This window comes from Eubalaena glacialis, chromosome 2 (assembly GCF_028564815.1).
Source record: "Eubalaena glacialis isolate mEubGla1 chromosome 2, mEubGla1.1.hap2.+ XY, whole genome shotgun sequence".
Classification (NCBI taxonomy): domain Eukaryota; kingdom Metazoa; phylum Chordata; class Mammalia; order Artiodactyla; family Balaenidae; genus Eubalaena; species Eubalaena glacialis.
In genome coordinates this window covers 56,174,710-56,189,372 of record NC_083717.1, presented here as the reverse complement: position 1 = coordinate 56,189,372, position 14,663 = coordinate 56,174,710, and the positions used below count along the sequence as shown (strand labels likewise).

At 56.4% G+C, this 14,663-nt stretch overlaps 6 non-coding genes across 6 annotated transcripts; all 6 read left to right on the top strand.

Moving 5' to 3' along the window:
• Positions 1-391: 391 nt before the first annotated feature.
• LOC133086303 (small nucleolar RNA SNORD116) lies at positions 392-484 on the top strand. The gene has a single exon (XR_009700062.1). It is a non-coding gene; the product is annotated as a small nucleolar RNA SNORD116 (small nucleolar RNA).
• A 2,689-nt stretch (positions 485-3,173) lies between these two features.
• On the top strand, positions 3,174-3,266 carry LOC133086241 (small nucleolar RNA SNORD116). The gene has a single exon (XR_009700002.1). It is a non-coding gene; the product is annotated as a small nucleolar RNA SNORD116 (small nucleolar RNA).
• Positions 3,267-5,955: 2,689 nt separating this feature from the next.
• On the top strand, positions 5,956-6,048 carry LOC133086240 (small nucleolar RNA SNORD116). The gene has a single exon (XR_009700001.1). It is a non-coding gene; the product is annotated as a small nucleolar RNA SNORD116 (small nucleolar RNA).
• A 2,689-nt stretch (positions 6,049-8,737) lies between these two features.
• On the top strand, positions 8,738-8,830 carry LOC133086239 (small nucleolar RNA SNORD116). The gene has a single exon (XR_009700000.1). It is a non-coding gene; the product is annotated as a small nucleolar RNA SNORD116 (small nucleolar RNA).
• Positions 8,831-11,519: 2,689 nt separating this feature from the next.
• On the top strand, positions 11,520-11,612 carry LOC133086238 (small nucleolar RNA SNORD116). Its single transcript, XR_009699999.1, has one exon. It is a non-coding gene; the product is annotated as a small nucleolar RNA SNORD116 (small nucleolar RNA).
• Positions 11,613-14,301: 2,689 nt separating this feature from the next.
• LOC133086237 (small nucleolar RNA SNORD116) lies at positions 14,302-14,394 on the top strand. Its single transcript, XR_009699998.1, has one exon. It is a non-coding gene; the product is annotated as a small nucleolar RNA SNORD116 (small nucleolar RNA).
• Positions 14,395-14,663: the final 269 nt, after the last annotated feature.

The following is a 14,663-nucleotide window of genomic DNA, read 5'->3' as shown; positions in this document are numbered from 1 at the left end:
GTGCAATTCAGAAGCCTGCATGATTTCTGTCCCCTTCTCAGGTGCAGCTGCAGGGCAAGGCTGGCCGTCGGCAAAGACAAGAAGACCTTCGCGTTGTCTGATGACTGGATGTCCTAAGGAGAACTGGAAAAAGTGGGGCGGGCGCACATTGCTGAGCGTGGCTCTGGATAACTCAGGACGGTAGGCATTCACCCATACGAAAATGTGCCATTGGATATTAGGTTTTCATCAGATGGGCCCAGTGGCTGCAAGAGTGGATTGATTGTTGGTCTTGCTGAGTGGCCTGAAGACTGTGGATTCCCCAGGCTTTTGGAGTACTTCCGGGTCATGGCTCCTCTGCAGAGCCCCACGGCCTGCCCGTTTGTGTTCTGCAGCGTCCCAGCATGTGCTTGGATCGATGATGACACCCTTGTATGCATTCCTTGGAAAATCTGAACAAAATGAGTGAGAACGCTCTACCGTCTCCTCATTGAAACTGAGGTCCAGCACGTTTCCTCTCTCGGGGGTATGGGACAGTTAGGAGTGAGGGCCGACGTCCCCTGCTGACAGGCATGCAAACACCACTAAGGGCTCCAGCATTGGAGGGACTCCTGTGTGAGGGTCGACCGTGTCTGCCCATAAGCTGGGTCATCTATGAATTCCCGGTCCCTGCTAAAAGACCGCTGAGGGAATACAAGAGGGCAGGCTCTCCTGCTAGTCTTCAGAGTCGGAGCGTGTGCTGGTGGAGGCCCAGTGAGCTTGCAGCTTGGAGAGGTGTGTTTTGGGCAGGATCACGCTTTGTGCATGCCGCTTCGGAGGTTGATTCTGGAAGCCAAAATGAGCAAGCTTCCCTGGTTGGAGCCTGGAGCCTCAGGCCAGGCCTGTGGCCCTCTCTGATGTTGTGTGTGGTGTGGTGAGGTTCCTGAGTGCCCGGTGGGGCTGGAGCAGTGAGCGGGGGTGGGCTGGAGTTGAGCGATGGCAGAAGGGGGCCGATGGACTAGGCCTCGGGGCTGCCCCTTTCAGCTCCTCTGCTGAAGCTGCCGGCACACTGTTGGTGCTAAGTGGATCATCGTGGAGTGGGCTGAGGATCGAGTGCAGCATTTAAGCCTGTGTGGTGGCTGGGGGCCTGGAGAGAAAGTTAAGGTATCATGAGGACACGTCCTATGTAATGTCGTGGGATGGGCTGTCATCATTGTGTTGCAGGCGCTGGCCTCAGCTTCCCGAGGATGTGTCTTGTTCGTGAAGGGCTGGCATCAGCTGCCTATGGAGGGGATGGCTTTGGCAGTTCATGAGGTTGTAGTGAGGTAGGTAACCTGTGTAGAGTTGCGATCCCATTTCCGGAGGAGTGACTCCACACGGGTGTCTTGCGGGACGTAGAGAAGATGGACATTCTGAGGCATCTGTGCCGGCCTCCTTGGGGGTAAGTGAGTTATGTGAACAAGCCCTTTGGTCGTTTTGTTCCTTCTTTTGGGAATGTGCAAAGCGATAGTGTTTCTCCAGGAGGGCATGACGCGGCCGGCCCATGTGGCATGCAGGCCGTTCGAAGAGCCAGAGCTTTATCCGGAGCAGTCGACTGGCCGGGAAGAGATGGGGACACTGTTGCCCTGCCAGGTGCCCTGCCGTGGCCAACCACCTTTCCCTTTCAGGCTTCCAAGTCCCCTTGCATGGCAGAGGTCTTCCATTGAAAGTCTGTCTGTGGTCCTCGGGGACAGTGCCTTTGATCACTGTGAGTTCCTCGGTAGTGTCGCTGTGGCAGTGGAGAATTGCCAGGATGCATGAGGTGCCGTGGGCCTCATCAAAGCAGACAGGCTTGCGGTCTGTCTTCCCTGGTGTTCAGTGTCCCCCTGTTCGCATGATGTCTGTGGCTTCAAGTAGGGTTGAGTCGCCCTGCAGGCAGCAGGAGGGCACTTAGGACGAGGCTGTGAAGCGTTTGAGCGTTTCCTCAGTGGTCTGGGCCGTGAAACCTGCCAGTTGGAAGCTTGCCGATACGTGGCCGGGAAGGTGGCCTAATTTCCGCTGTCAGGTCCCAACCTGTGTCATGGTTGCTGAAGCCCAACACTTCCCGTTGTGGGCATTCCCACGGGGTCACGGAAAGTGATATGGTCTAGTTGGTGAGAAGAGGCACTTGGGCCGAAGTTCGTTAGCCCCTTGAGTAGTGCCGGGCTGCATCTTGCCTGTAGGCAACTGCAGGTCGGAGGCAGGCCCCCCATGGGAGGTTCCCTTGCTTCTGGGAGCGCTGGGAGTGACCCCAAGGGCACATCAGATGTGCTTGTAGGTGGCAGGGTCTCCAGGTCCACGTAGATGTGACACCCACGGCCGGGAGGCAGGTCTCGTCCAGTCTTTGTGCTTTGGTCAGAAGGCGTGGCTGTGGGAGAGCGGGAGTCTGTGACCCATTTCAGCAGCCCCTGGGGGTTAAACTTCGCATGCGGCCTCTTGAAGCTGACAGGGGTCTTTCTCCTTTCAGTTGGGGGTCCAACCAGGGTGCTGTGTATAAACTATGGCATTTACTGTTGGAGGTGTCTGCAGAGGGCCACAGCGACACCCAGAGACCAAGACGCGTATTCAGCGCCACACACAGGAACCCACAAGCGCATCCTCGTGCGCAGTCACAGTCACACACGCCCACTCACGTGAATACACAGATACAGTGTCTGACACACCGACCAATGTACGTGCCTAACTTCCTCCAGTCATGCTGTGAGACACGCAATCAGTTTTCGGTAATGGATAGTGGTACTTGGAAAGCAGGTTCTGGGCTCACGGCAAGGTAAGTGTTCGCAAGAATCATGTTCTCTGAACCGTGGTGCAATTCAGAAGCCTGCATGATTTCTGTCCCCTTCTCAGGTGCAGCTGCAGGGCAAGGCTGGCCGTCGGCAAAGACAAGAAGACCTTCGCGTTGTCTGATGACTGGATGTCCTAAGGAGAACTGGAAAAAGTGGGGCGGGCGCACGTTGCTGAGCGTGGCTCTGGATAACTCAGGACGGTAGGCATTCACCCATACGAAAATGTGCCATTGGATACTAGGTTTTCATCAGATGGGCCCAGTGGCTGCAAGAGTGGATTGATTGTTGGTCTTGCTGAGTGGCCTGAAGATTGTGGATTCCCCAGGCTTTTGGAGTACTTCCGGGTCATGGCTCCTCTGCAGAGCCCCACGGCCTGCCCGTTTGTGTTCTGCAGCGTCCCAGCATGTGCTTGGATCGATGATGACACCCTTGTATGCATTCCTTGGAAAATCTGAACAAAATGAGTGAGAACGCTCTACCGTCTCCTCATCGAAACTGAGGTCCAGCACGTTTCCTCTCTCGGGGGTATGGGACAGTTAGGAGTGAGGGCCGACGTCCCCTGCTGACAGGCATGCAAACACCACTAAGGGCTCCAGCATTGGAGGGACTCCTGTGTGAGGGTCGACCGTGTCTGCCCATAAGCTGGGTCATCTATGAATCCCCGGTCCCTGCTAAAAGACCGCTGAGGGAATACAAGAGGGCAGGCTCTCCTGCTAGTCTTCAGAGTCGGAGCGTGTGCTGGTGGAGGCCCAGTGAGCTTGCAGCTTGGAGAGGTGTGTTTTGGGCAGGATCACGCTTTGTGCATGCCGCTTCGGAGGTTGATTCTGGAAGCCAAAATGAGCAAGCTTCCCTGGTTGGAGCCTGGAGCCTCAGGCCAGGCCTGTGGCCCTCTCTGATGTTGTGTGTGGTGTGGTGAGGTTCCTGAGTGCCCGGTGGGGCTGGAGCAGTGAGCGGGGGTGGGCTGGAGTTGAGCGATGGCAGAAGGGGGCCGATGGACTAGGCCTCGGGGCTGCCCCTTTCAGCTCCTCTGCTGAAGCTGCCGGCACACTGTTGGTGCTAAGTGGATCATCGTGGAGTGGGCTGAGGATCGAGTGCAGCATTTAAGCCTGTGTGGTGGCTGGGGGCCTGGAGAGAAAGTTAAGGTATCATGAGGACACGTCCTATGTAATGTCGTGGGATGGGCTGTCATCATTGTGTTGCAGGCGCTGGCCTCAGCTTCCCGAGGATGTGTCTTGTTCGTGAAGGGCTGGCATCAGCTGCCTATGGAGGGGATGGCTTTGGCAGTTCATGAGGTTGTAGTGAGGTAGGTAACCTGTGTAGAGTTGCGATCCCATTTCCGGAGGAGTGACTCCACACGGGTGTCTTGCGGGACGTAGAGAAGATGGACATGCTGAGGCATCTGTGCCGGCCTCCTTGGGGGTAAGTGAGTTATGTGAACAAGCCCTTTGGTCGTTTTGTTCCTTCTTTTGGGAATGTGCAAAGCGATAGTGTTTCTCCAGGAGGGCATGACGCGGCCGGCCCATGTGGCATGCAGGCCGTTCGAAGAGCCAGAGCTTTATCCGGAGCAGTCCATTGGCCGGGAAGAGATGGGGACACTGTTGCCCTGCCAGGTGCCCTGCCGTGGCCAACCACCTTTCCCTTTCAGGCTTCCAAGTCCCCTCGCATGGCAGAGGTCTTCCATTGAAAGTCTGTCTGTGGTCCTCGGGGACAGTGCCTTTGATCACTGTGAGTTCCTCGGTAGTGTCGCTGTGGCAGTGGAGAATTGCCAGGATGCATGAGGTGCCGTGGGCCTCATCAAAGCAGTCAGGCTTGCGGTCTGTCTTCCCTGGTGTTCAGTGTCCCCGTGTTCGCATGATGTCTGTGGCTTCAAGTAGGGTTGAGTCGCCCTGCAGGCAGCAGGAGGGCACTTAGGACGAGGCTGTGAAGCGTTTGAGCGTTTCCTCAGTGGTCTGGGCCGCGAAACCTGCCAGTTGGAAGCTTGCCGATACGTGGCCGGGAAGGTGGCCTAATTTCCGCTGTCAGGTCCCAACCTGTGTCATGGTTGCTGAAGCCCAACACTTCCCGTTGTGGGCATTCCCACGGGGTCACGGAAAGTGATATGGTCTAGTTGGTGAGAAGAGGCACTTGGGCCGAAGTTCGTTAGCCCCTTGAATAGTGCCGGGCTGCATCTTGCCTGTAGGCAACTGCAGGTCGGAGGCAGGCCCCCCATGGGAGGTTCCCTTGCTTCTGGGAGCGCTGGGAGTGACCCCAAGGGCACATCAGATGTGCTTGTAGGTGGCAGGGTCTCCAGGTCCACGTAGATGTGACACCCACGGCCGGGAGGCAGGTCTCCTCCAGTCTTTGTGCTTTGGTCAGAAGGCGTGGCTGTGGGAGAGCGGGAGTCTGTGACCCATTTCAGCAGCCCCTGGGGGTTAAACTTCGCATGCGGCCTCTTGAAGCTGACAGGGGTCTTTCTCCTTTCAGTTGGGGGTCCAACCAGGGTGCTGTGTATAAACTATGGCGTTTACTGTTGGAGGTGTCTGCAGAGGGCCACAGCGACACCCAGAGACCAAGACGCGTATTCAGCGCCACACACAGGAACCCACAAGCGCATCCTCGTGCGCAGTCACAGTCACACACGCCCACTCACGTGAATACACAGATACAGTGTCTGACACACCGACCAATGTACGTGCCTAACTTCCTCCAGTCATGCTGTGAGACACGCAATCAGTTTTCGGTAATGGATAGTGGTACTTGGAAAGCAGGTTCTGGGCTCACGGCAAGGTAAGTGTTCGCAAGAATCATGTTCTCTGAACCGTGGTGCAATTCAGAAGCCTGCATGATTTCTGTCCCCTTCTCAGGTGCAGCTGCAGGGCAAGGCTGGCCGTCGGCAAAGACAAGAAGACCTTCGCGTTGTCTGATGACTGGATGTCCTAAGGAGAACTGGAAAAAGTGGGGCGGGCGCACATTGCTGAGCGTGGCTCTGGATAACTCAGGACGGTAGGCATTCACCCATACGAAAATGTGCCATTGGATATTAGGTTTTCATCAGATGGGCCCAGTGGCTGCAAGAGTGGATTGATTGTTGGTCTTGCTGAGTGGCCTGAAGACTGTGGATTCCCCAGGCTTTTGGAGTACTTCCGGGTCATGGCTCCTCTGCAGAGCCCCACGGCCTGCCCGTTTGTGTTCTGCAGCGTCCCAGCATGTGCTTGGATCGATGATGACACCCTTGTATGCATTCCTTGGAAAATCTGAACAAAATGAGTGAGAACGCTCTACCGTCTCCTCATCGAAACTGAGGTCCAGCACGTTTCCTCTCTCGGGGGTATGGGACAGTTAGGAGTGAGGGCCGACGTCCCCTGCTGACAGGCATGCAAACACCACTAAGGGCTCCAGCATTGGAGGGACTCCTGTGTGAGGGTCGACCGTGTCTGCCCATAAGCTGGGTCATCTATGAATCCCCGGTCCCTGCTAAAAGACCGCTGAGCGAATACAAGAGGGCAGGCTCTCCTGCTAGTCTTCAGAGTCGGAGCGTGTGCTGGTGGAGGCCCAGTGAGCTTGCAGCTTGGAGAGGTGTGTTTTGGGCAGGATCACGCTTTGTGCATGCCGCTTCGGAGGTTGATTCTGGAAGCCAAAATGAGCAAGCTTCCCTGGTTGGAGCCTGGAGCCTCAGGCCAGGCCTGTGGCCCTCTCTGATGTTGTGTGTGGTGTGGTGAGGTTCCTGAGTGCCCGGTGGGGCTGGAGCAGTGAGCGGGGGTGGGCTGGAGTTGAGCGATGGCAGAAGGGGGCCGATGGACTAGGCCTCGGGGCTGCCCCTTTCAGCTCCTCTGCTGAAGCTGCCGGCACACTGTTGGTGCTAAGTGGATCATCGTGGAGTGGGCTGAGGATCGAGTGCAGCATTTAAGCCTGTGTGGTGGCTGGGGGCCTGGAGAGAAAGTTAAGGTATCATGAGGACACGTCCTATGTAATGTCGTGGAATGGGCTGTCATCATTGTGTTGCAGGCGCTGGCCTCAGCTTCCCGAGGATGTGTCTTGTTCGTGAAGGGCTGGCATCAGCTGCCTATGGAGGGGATGGCTTTGGCAGTTCATGAGGTTGTAGTGAGGTAGGTAACCTGTGTAGAGTTGCGATCCCATTTCCGGAGGAGTGACTCCACACGGGTGTCTTGCGGGACGTAGAGAAGATGGACACGCTGAGGCATCTGTGCCGGCCTCCTTGGGGGTAAGTGAGTTATGTGAACAAGCCCTTTGGTCGTTTTGTTCCTTCTTTTGGGAATGTGCAAAGCGATAGTGTTTCTCCAGGAGGGCATGACGCGGCCGGCCCATGTGGCATGCAGGCCGTTCGAAGAGCCAGAGCTTTATCCGGAGCAGTCCATTGGCCGGGAAGAGATGGGGACACTGTTGCCCTGCCAGGTGCCCTGCCGTGGCCAACCACCTTTCCCTTTCAGGCTTCCAAGTCCCCTTGCATGGCAGAGGTCTTCCATTGAAAGTCTGTCTGTGGTCCTCGGGGACAGTGCCTTTGATCACTGTGAGTTCCTCGGTAGTGTCGCTGTGGCAGTGGAGAATTGCCAGGATGCATGCGGTGCCGTGGGCCTCATCAAAGCAGACAGGCTTGCGGTCTGTCTTCCCTGGTGTTCACTGTCCCCGTGTTCGCATGATGTCTGTGGCTTCAAGTAGGGTTGAGTCGCCCTGCAGGCAGCAGGAGGGCACTTAGGATGAGGCTGTGAAGCATTTGAGCGTTTCCTCAGTGGTCTGGGCCGTGAAACCTGCCAGTTGGAAGCTTGCCGATACGTGGCCGGGAAGGTGGCCTAATTTCCGCTGTCAGGTCCCAACCTGTGTCATGGTTGCTGAAGCCCAACACTTCCCGTTGTGGGCATTCCCACGGGGTCACGGAAAGTGATATGGTCTAGTTGGTGAGAAGAGGCACTTGGGCCGAAGTTCGTTAGCCCCTTGAGTAGTGCCGGGCTGCATCTTGCCTGTAGGCAACTGCAGGTCGGAGGCAGGCCCCCCATGGGAGGTTCCCTTGCTTCTGGGAGCGCTGGGAGTGACCCCAAGGGCACATCAGATGTGCTTGTAGGTGGCAGGGTCTCCAGGTCCACGTAGATGTGACACCCACGGCCGGGAGGCAGGTCTCGTCCAGTCTTTGTGCTTTGGTCAGAAGGCGTGGCTGTGGGAGAGCGGGAGTCTGTGACCCATTTCAGCAGCCCCTGGGGGTTAAACTTCGCATGCGGCCTCTTGAAGCTGACAGGGGTCTTTCTCCTTTCAGTTGGGGGTCCAACCAGGGTGCTGTGTATAAACTATGGCGTTTACTGTTGGAGGTGTCTGCAGAGGGCCACAGCGACACCCAGAGACCAAGACGCGTATTCAGCGCCACACACAGGAACCCACAAGCGCATCCTCGTGCGCAGTCACAGTCACACACGCCCACTCACGTGAATACACAGATACAGTGTCTGACACACCGACCAATGTACGTGCCTAACTTCCTCCAGTCATGCTGTGAGACACGCAATCAGTTTTCGGTAATGGATAGTGTTACTTGGAAAGCAGGTTCTGGGCTCACGGCAAGGTAAGTGTTCGCAAGAATCATGTTCTCTGAACTGTGGTGCAATTCAGAAGCCTGCATGATTTCTGTCCCCTTCTCAGGTGCAGCTGCAGGGCAAGGCTGGCCGTCGGCAAAGACAAGAAGACCTTCGCGTTGTCTGATGACTGGATGTCCTAAGGAGAACTGGAAAAAGTGGGGCGGGCGCACATTGCTGAGCGTGGCTCTGGATAACTCAGGACGGTAAGCATTCACCCATACGAAAATGTGCCATTGGATATTAGGTTTTCATCAGATGGGCCCAGTGGCTGCAAGAGTGGATTGATTGTTGGTCTTGCTGAGTGGCCTGAAGACTGTGGATTCCCCAGGCTTTTGGAGTACTTCCGGGTCATGGCTCCTCTGCAGAGCCCCACGGCCTGCCCGTTTGTGTTCTGCAGTGTCCCAGCATGTGCTTGGATCGATGATGACACCCTTGTATGCATTCCTTGGAAAATCTGAACAAAATGAGTGAGAACGCTCTACCGTCTCCTCATCGAAACTGAGGTCCAGCACGTTTCCTCTCTCGGGGGTATGGGACAGTTAGGAGTGAGGGCCGACGTCCCCTGCTGACAGGCATGCAAACACCACTAAGGGCTCCAGCATTGGAGGGACTCCTGTGTGAGGGTCGACCGTGTCTGCCCATAAGCTGGGTCATCTATGAATCCCCGGTCCCTGCTAAAAGACCGCTGAGCGAATACAAGAGGGCAGGCTCTCCTGCTAGTCTTCAGAGTCGGAGCGTGTGCTGGTGGAGGCCCAGTGAGCTTGCAGCTTGGAGAGGTGTGTTTTGGGCAGGATCACGCTTTGTGCATGCCGCTTCGGAGGTTGATTCTGGAAGCCAAAATGAGCAAGCTTCCCTGGTTGGAGCCTGGAGCCTCAGGCCAGGCCTGTGGCCCTCTCTGATGTTGTGTGTGGTGTGGTGAGGTTCCTGAGTGCCCGGTGGGGCTGGAGCAGTGAGCGGGGGTGGGCTGGAGTTGAGCGATGGCAGAAGGGGGCCGATGGACTAGGCCTCGGGGCTGCCCCTTTCAGCTCCTCTGCTGAAGCTGCCGGCACACTGTTGGTGCTAAGTGGATCATCGTGGAGTGGGCTGAGGATCGAGTGCAGCATTTAAGCCTGTGTGGTGGCTGGGGGCCTGGAGAGAAAGTTAAGGTATCATGAGGACACGTCCTATGTAATGTCGTGGGATGGGCTGTCATCATTGTGTTGCAGGCGCTGGCCTCAGCTTCCCGAGGATGTGTCTTGTTCGTGAAGGGCTGGCATCAGCTGCCTATGGAGGGGATGGCTTTGGCAGTTCATGAGGTTGTAGTGAGGTAGGTAACCTGTGTAGAGTTGCGATCCCATTTCCGGAGGAGTGACTCCACACGGGTGTCTTGCGGGACGTAGAGAAGATGGACATGCTGAGGCATCTGTGCCGGCCTCCTTGGGGGTAAGTGAGTTATGTGAACAAGCCCTTTGGTCGTTTTGTTCCTTCTTTTGGGAATGTGCAAAGCGATAGTGTTTCTCCAGGAGGGCATGACGCGGCCGGCCCATGTGGCATGCAGGCCGTTCGAAGAGCCAGAGCTTTATCCGGAGCAGTCCATTGGCCGGGAAGAGATGGGGACACTGTTGCCCTGCCAGGTGCCCTGCCGTGGCCAACCACCTTTCCCTTTCAGGCTTCCAAGTCCCCTCGCATGGCAGAGGTCTTCCATTGAAAGTCTGTCTGTGGTCCTCGGGGACAGTGCCTTTGATCACTGTGAGTTCCTCGGTAGTGTCGCTGTGGCAGTGGAGAATTGCCAGGATGCATGAGGTGCCGTGGGCCTCATCAAAGCAGTCAGGCTTGCGGTCTGTCTTCCCTGGTGTTCAGTGTCCCCCTGTTCGCATGATGTCTGTGGCTTCAAGTAGGGTTGAGTCGCCCTGCAGGCAGCAGGAGGGCACTTAGGACGAGGCTGTGAAGCGTTTGAGCGTTTCCTCAGTGGTCTGGGCCGCGAAACCTGCCAGTTGGAAGCTTGCCGATACGTGGCCGGGAAGGTGGCCTAATTTCCGCTGTCAGGTCCCAACCTGTGTCATGGTTGCTGAAGCCCAACACTTCCCGTTGTGGGCATTCCCACGGGGTCACGGAAAGTGATATGGTCTAGTTGGTGAGAAGAGGCACTTGGGCCGAAGTTCGTTAGCCCCTTGAATAGTGCCGGGCTGCATCTTGCCTGTAGGCAACTGCAGGTCGGAGGCAGGCCCCCCATGGGAGGTTCCCTTGCTTCTGGGAGCGCTGGGAGTGACCCCAAGGGCACATCAGATGTGCTTGTAGGTGGCAGGGTCTCCAGGTCCACGTAGATGTGACACCCACGGCCGGGAGGCAGGTCTCGTCCAGTCTTTGTGCTTTGGTCAGAAGGCGTGGCTGTGGGAGAGCGGGAGTCTGTGACCCATTTCAGCAGCCCCTGGGGGTTAAACTTCGCATGCGGCCTCTTGAAGCTGACAGGGGTCTTTCTCCTTTCAGTTGGGGGTCCAACCAGGGTGCTGTGTATAAACTATGGCGTTTACTGTTGGAGGTGTCTGCAGAGGGCCACAGCGACACCCAGAGACCAAGACGCGTATTCAGCGCCACACACAGGAACCCACAAGCGCATCCTCGTGCGCAGTCACAGTCACACACGCCCACTCACGTGAATACACAGATACAGTGTCTGACACACCGACCAATGTACGTGCCTAACTTCCTCCAGTCATGCTGTGAGACACGCAATCAGTTTTCGGTAATGGATAGTGTTACTTGGAAAGCAGGTTCTGGGCTCACGGCAAGGTAAGTGTTCGCAAGAATCATGTTCTCTGAACCGTGGTGCAATTCAGAAGCCTGCATGATTTCTGTCCCCTTCTCAGGTGCAGCTGCAGGGCAAGGCTGGCCGTCGGCAAAGACAAGAAGACCTTCGCGTTGTCTGATGACTGGATGTCCTAAGGAGAACTGGAAAAAGTGGGGCGGGCGCACATTGCTGAGCGTGGCTCTGGATAACTCAGGACGGTAGGCATTCACCCATACGAAAATGTGCCATTGGATATTAGGTTTTCATCAGATAGGCCCAGTGGCTGCAAGAGTGGATTGATTGTTGGTCTTGCTGAGTGGCCTGAAGACTGTGGATTCCCCAGGCTTTTGGAGTACTTCCGGGTCATGGCTCCTCTGCAGAGCCCCACGGCCTGCCCGTTTGTGTTCTGCAGCGTCCCAGCATGTGCTTGGATCGATGATGACACCCTTGTATGCATTCCTTGGAAAATCTGAACAAAATGAGTGAGAACGCTCTACCGTCTCCTCATCGAAACTGAGGTCCAGCACGTTTCCTCTCTCGGGGGTATGGGACAGTTAGGAGTGAGGGCCGACGTCCCCTGCTGACAGGCATGCAAACACCACTAAGGGCTCCAGCATTGGAGGGACTCCTGTGTGAGGGTCGACCGTGTCTGCCCATAAGCTGGGTCATCTATGAATCCCCGGTCCCTGCTAAAAGACCGCTGAGCGAATACAAGAGGGCAGGCTCTCCTGCTAGTCTTCAGAGTCGGAGCGTGTGCTGGTGGAGGCCCAGTGAGCTTGCAGCTTGGAGAGGTGTGTTTTGGGCAGGATCACGCTTTGTGCATGCCGCTTCGGAGGTTGATTCTGGAAGCCAAAATGAGCAAGCTTCCCTGGTTGGAGCCTGGAGCCTCAGGCCAGGCCTGTGGCCCTCTCTGATGTTGTGTGTGGTGTGGTGAGGTTCCTGAGTGCCCGGTGGGGCTGGAGCAGTGAGCGGGGGTGGGCTGGAGTTGAGCGATGGCAGAAGGGGGCCGATGGACTAGGCCTCGGGGCTGCCCCTGTCAGCTCCTCTGCTGAAGCTGCCGGCACACTGTTGGTGCTAAGTGGATCATCGTGGAGTGGGCTGAGGATCGAGTGCAGCATTTAAGCCTGTGTGGTGGCTGGGGGCCTGGAGAGAAAGTTAAGGTATCATGAGGACACGTCCTATGTAATGTCGTGGGATGGGCTGTCATCATTGTGTTGCAGGCGCTGGTCTCAGCTTCCCGAGGATGTGTCTTGTTCGTGAAGGGCTGGCATTAGCTGCCTATGGAGGGGATGGCTTTGGCAGTTCATGAGGTTGTAGTGAGGTAGGTAACCTGTGTAGAGTTGCGATCCCATTTCCGGAGGAGTGACTCCACACGGGTGTCTTGCGGGACGTAGAGAAGATGGACATGCTGAGGCATCTGTGCCGGCCTCCTTGGGGGTAGGTGAGTTACGTGAACAAGCCCTTTGGTCGTTTTGTTCCTTCTTTTGGGAATGTGCAAAGCGATAGTGTTTCTCCAGGAGGGCATGACGCGGCCGGCCCATGTGGCATGCAGGCCGTTCGAAGAGCCAGAGCTTTATCCGGAGCAGTCCATTGGCCGGGAAGAGATGGGGACACTGTTGCCCTGCCAGGTGCCCTGCCGTGGCCAACCACCTTTCCCTTTCAGGCTTCCAAGTCCCCTCGCATGGCAGAGGTCTTCCATTGAAAGTCTGTCTGTGGTCCTCGGGGACAGTGCCTTTGATCACTGTGAGTTCCTCGGTAGTGTCGCTGTGGCAGTGGAGAATTGCCAGGATGCATGAGGTGCCGTGGGCCTCATCAAAGCAGACAGGCTTGCGGTCTGTCTTCCCTGGTGTTCAGTGTCCCCCTGTTCGCATGATGTCTGTGGCTTCAAGTAGGGTTGAGTCGCCCTGCAGGCAGCAGGAGGGCACTTAGGACGAGGCTGTGAAGCGTTTGAGCGTTTCCTCAGTGGTCTGGGCCGTGAAACCTGCCAGTTGGAAGCTTGCCGATACGTGGCCAGGAAGGTGGCCTAATTTCCGCTGTCAGGTCCCAACCTGTGTCATGGTTGCTGAAGCCCAACACTTCCCGTTGTGGGCATTCCCACGGGGTCACGGAAAGTGATATGGTCTAGTTGGTGAGAAGAGGCACTTGGGCCGAAGTTCGTTAGCCCCTTGAGTAGTGCCGGGCTGCATCTTGCCTGTAGGCAACTGCAGGTCGGAGGCAGGCCCCCCATGGGAGGTTCCCTTGCTTCTGGGAGCGCTGGGAGTGACCCCAAGGGCACATCAGATGTGCTTGTAGGTGGCAGGGTCTCCAGGTCCACGTAGATGTGACACCCACGGCCGGGAGGCAGGTCTCGTCCAGTCTTTGTGCTTCGGTCAGAAGGCGTGGCTGTGGGAGAGCGGGAGTCTGTGACCCATTTCAGCAGCCCCTGGGGGTTAAACTTCGCATGCGGCCTCTTGAAGCTGACAGGGGTCTTTCTCCTTTCAGTTGGGGGTCCAACCAGGGTGCTGTGTATAAACTATGGCGTTTACTGTTGGAGGTGTCTGCAGAGGGCCACAGCGACACCCAGAGCCCAAGACGCGTATTCAGCGCCACACACAGGAACCCACAAGCGCATCCTCGTGCGCAGTCACAGTCACACACGCCCACTCACGTGAATACACAGATACAGTGTCTGACACACCGACCAATGTACGTGCCTAACTTCCTCCAGTCATGCTGTGAGACACGCAATCAGTTTTCGGTAATGGATAGTGTTACTTGGAAAGCAGGTTCTGGGCTCACGGCAAGGTAAGTGTTCGCAAGAATCATGTTCTCTGAACCGTGGTGCAATTCAGAAGCCTGCATGATTTCTGTCCCCTTCTCAGGTGCAGCTGCAGGGCAAGGCTGGCCGTCGGCAAAGACAAGAAGACCTTCGCGTTGTCTGATGACTGGATGTCCTAAGGAGAACTGGAAAAAGTGGGGCGGGCGCACATTGCTGAGCGTGGCTCTGGATAACTCAGGACGGTAGGCATTCACCCATACGAAAATGTGCCATTGGATATTAGGTTTTCATCAGATGGGCCCAGTGGCTGCAAGAGTGGATTGATTGTTGGTCTTGCTGAGTGGCCTGAAGACTGTGGATTCCCCAGGCTTTTGGAGTACTTCCGGGTCATGGCTCCTCTGCAGAGCCCCACGGCCTGCCCGTTTGTGTTCTGCAGCGTCCCAGCATGTGCTTGGATCGATGATGACACCCTTGTATGCATTCCTTGGAAAATCTGAACAAAATGAGTGAGAACGCTCTACCGTCTCCTCATCGAAACTGAGGTCCAGCACGTTTCCTCTCTCGGGGGTATGGGACAGTTAGGAGTGAGGGCCGACGTCCCCTGCTGACAGGCATGCAAACACCACTAAGGGCTCCAGCATTGGAGGGACTCCTGTGTGAGGGTCGACCGTGTCTGCCCATAAGCTGGGTCATCTATGAATCCCCGGTCCCTGCTAAAAGACCGCTGAGGGAATACAAGAGGGCAGGCTCTCCTGCTAGTCTTCAGAGTCGGAGCGTGTGCTGGTGGAGGCCCAGTGAGCTTGCAGCTTGGAGAG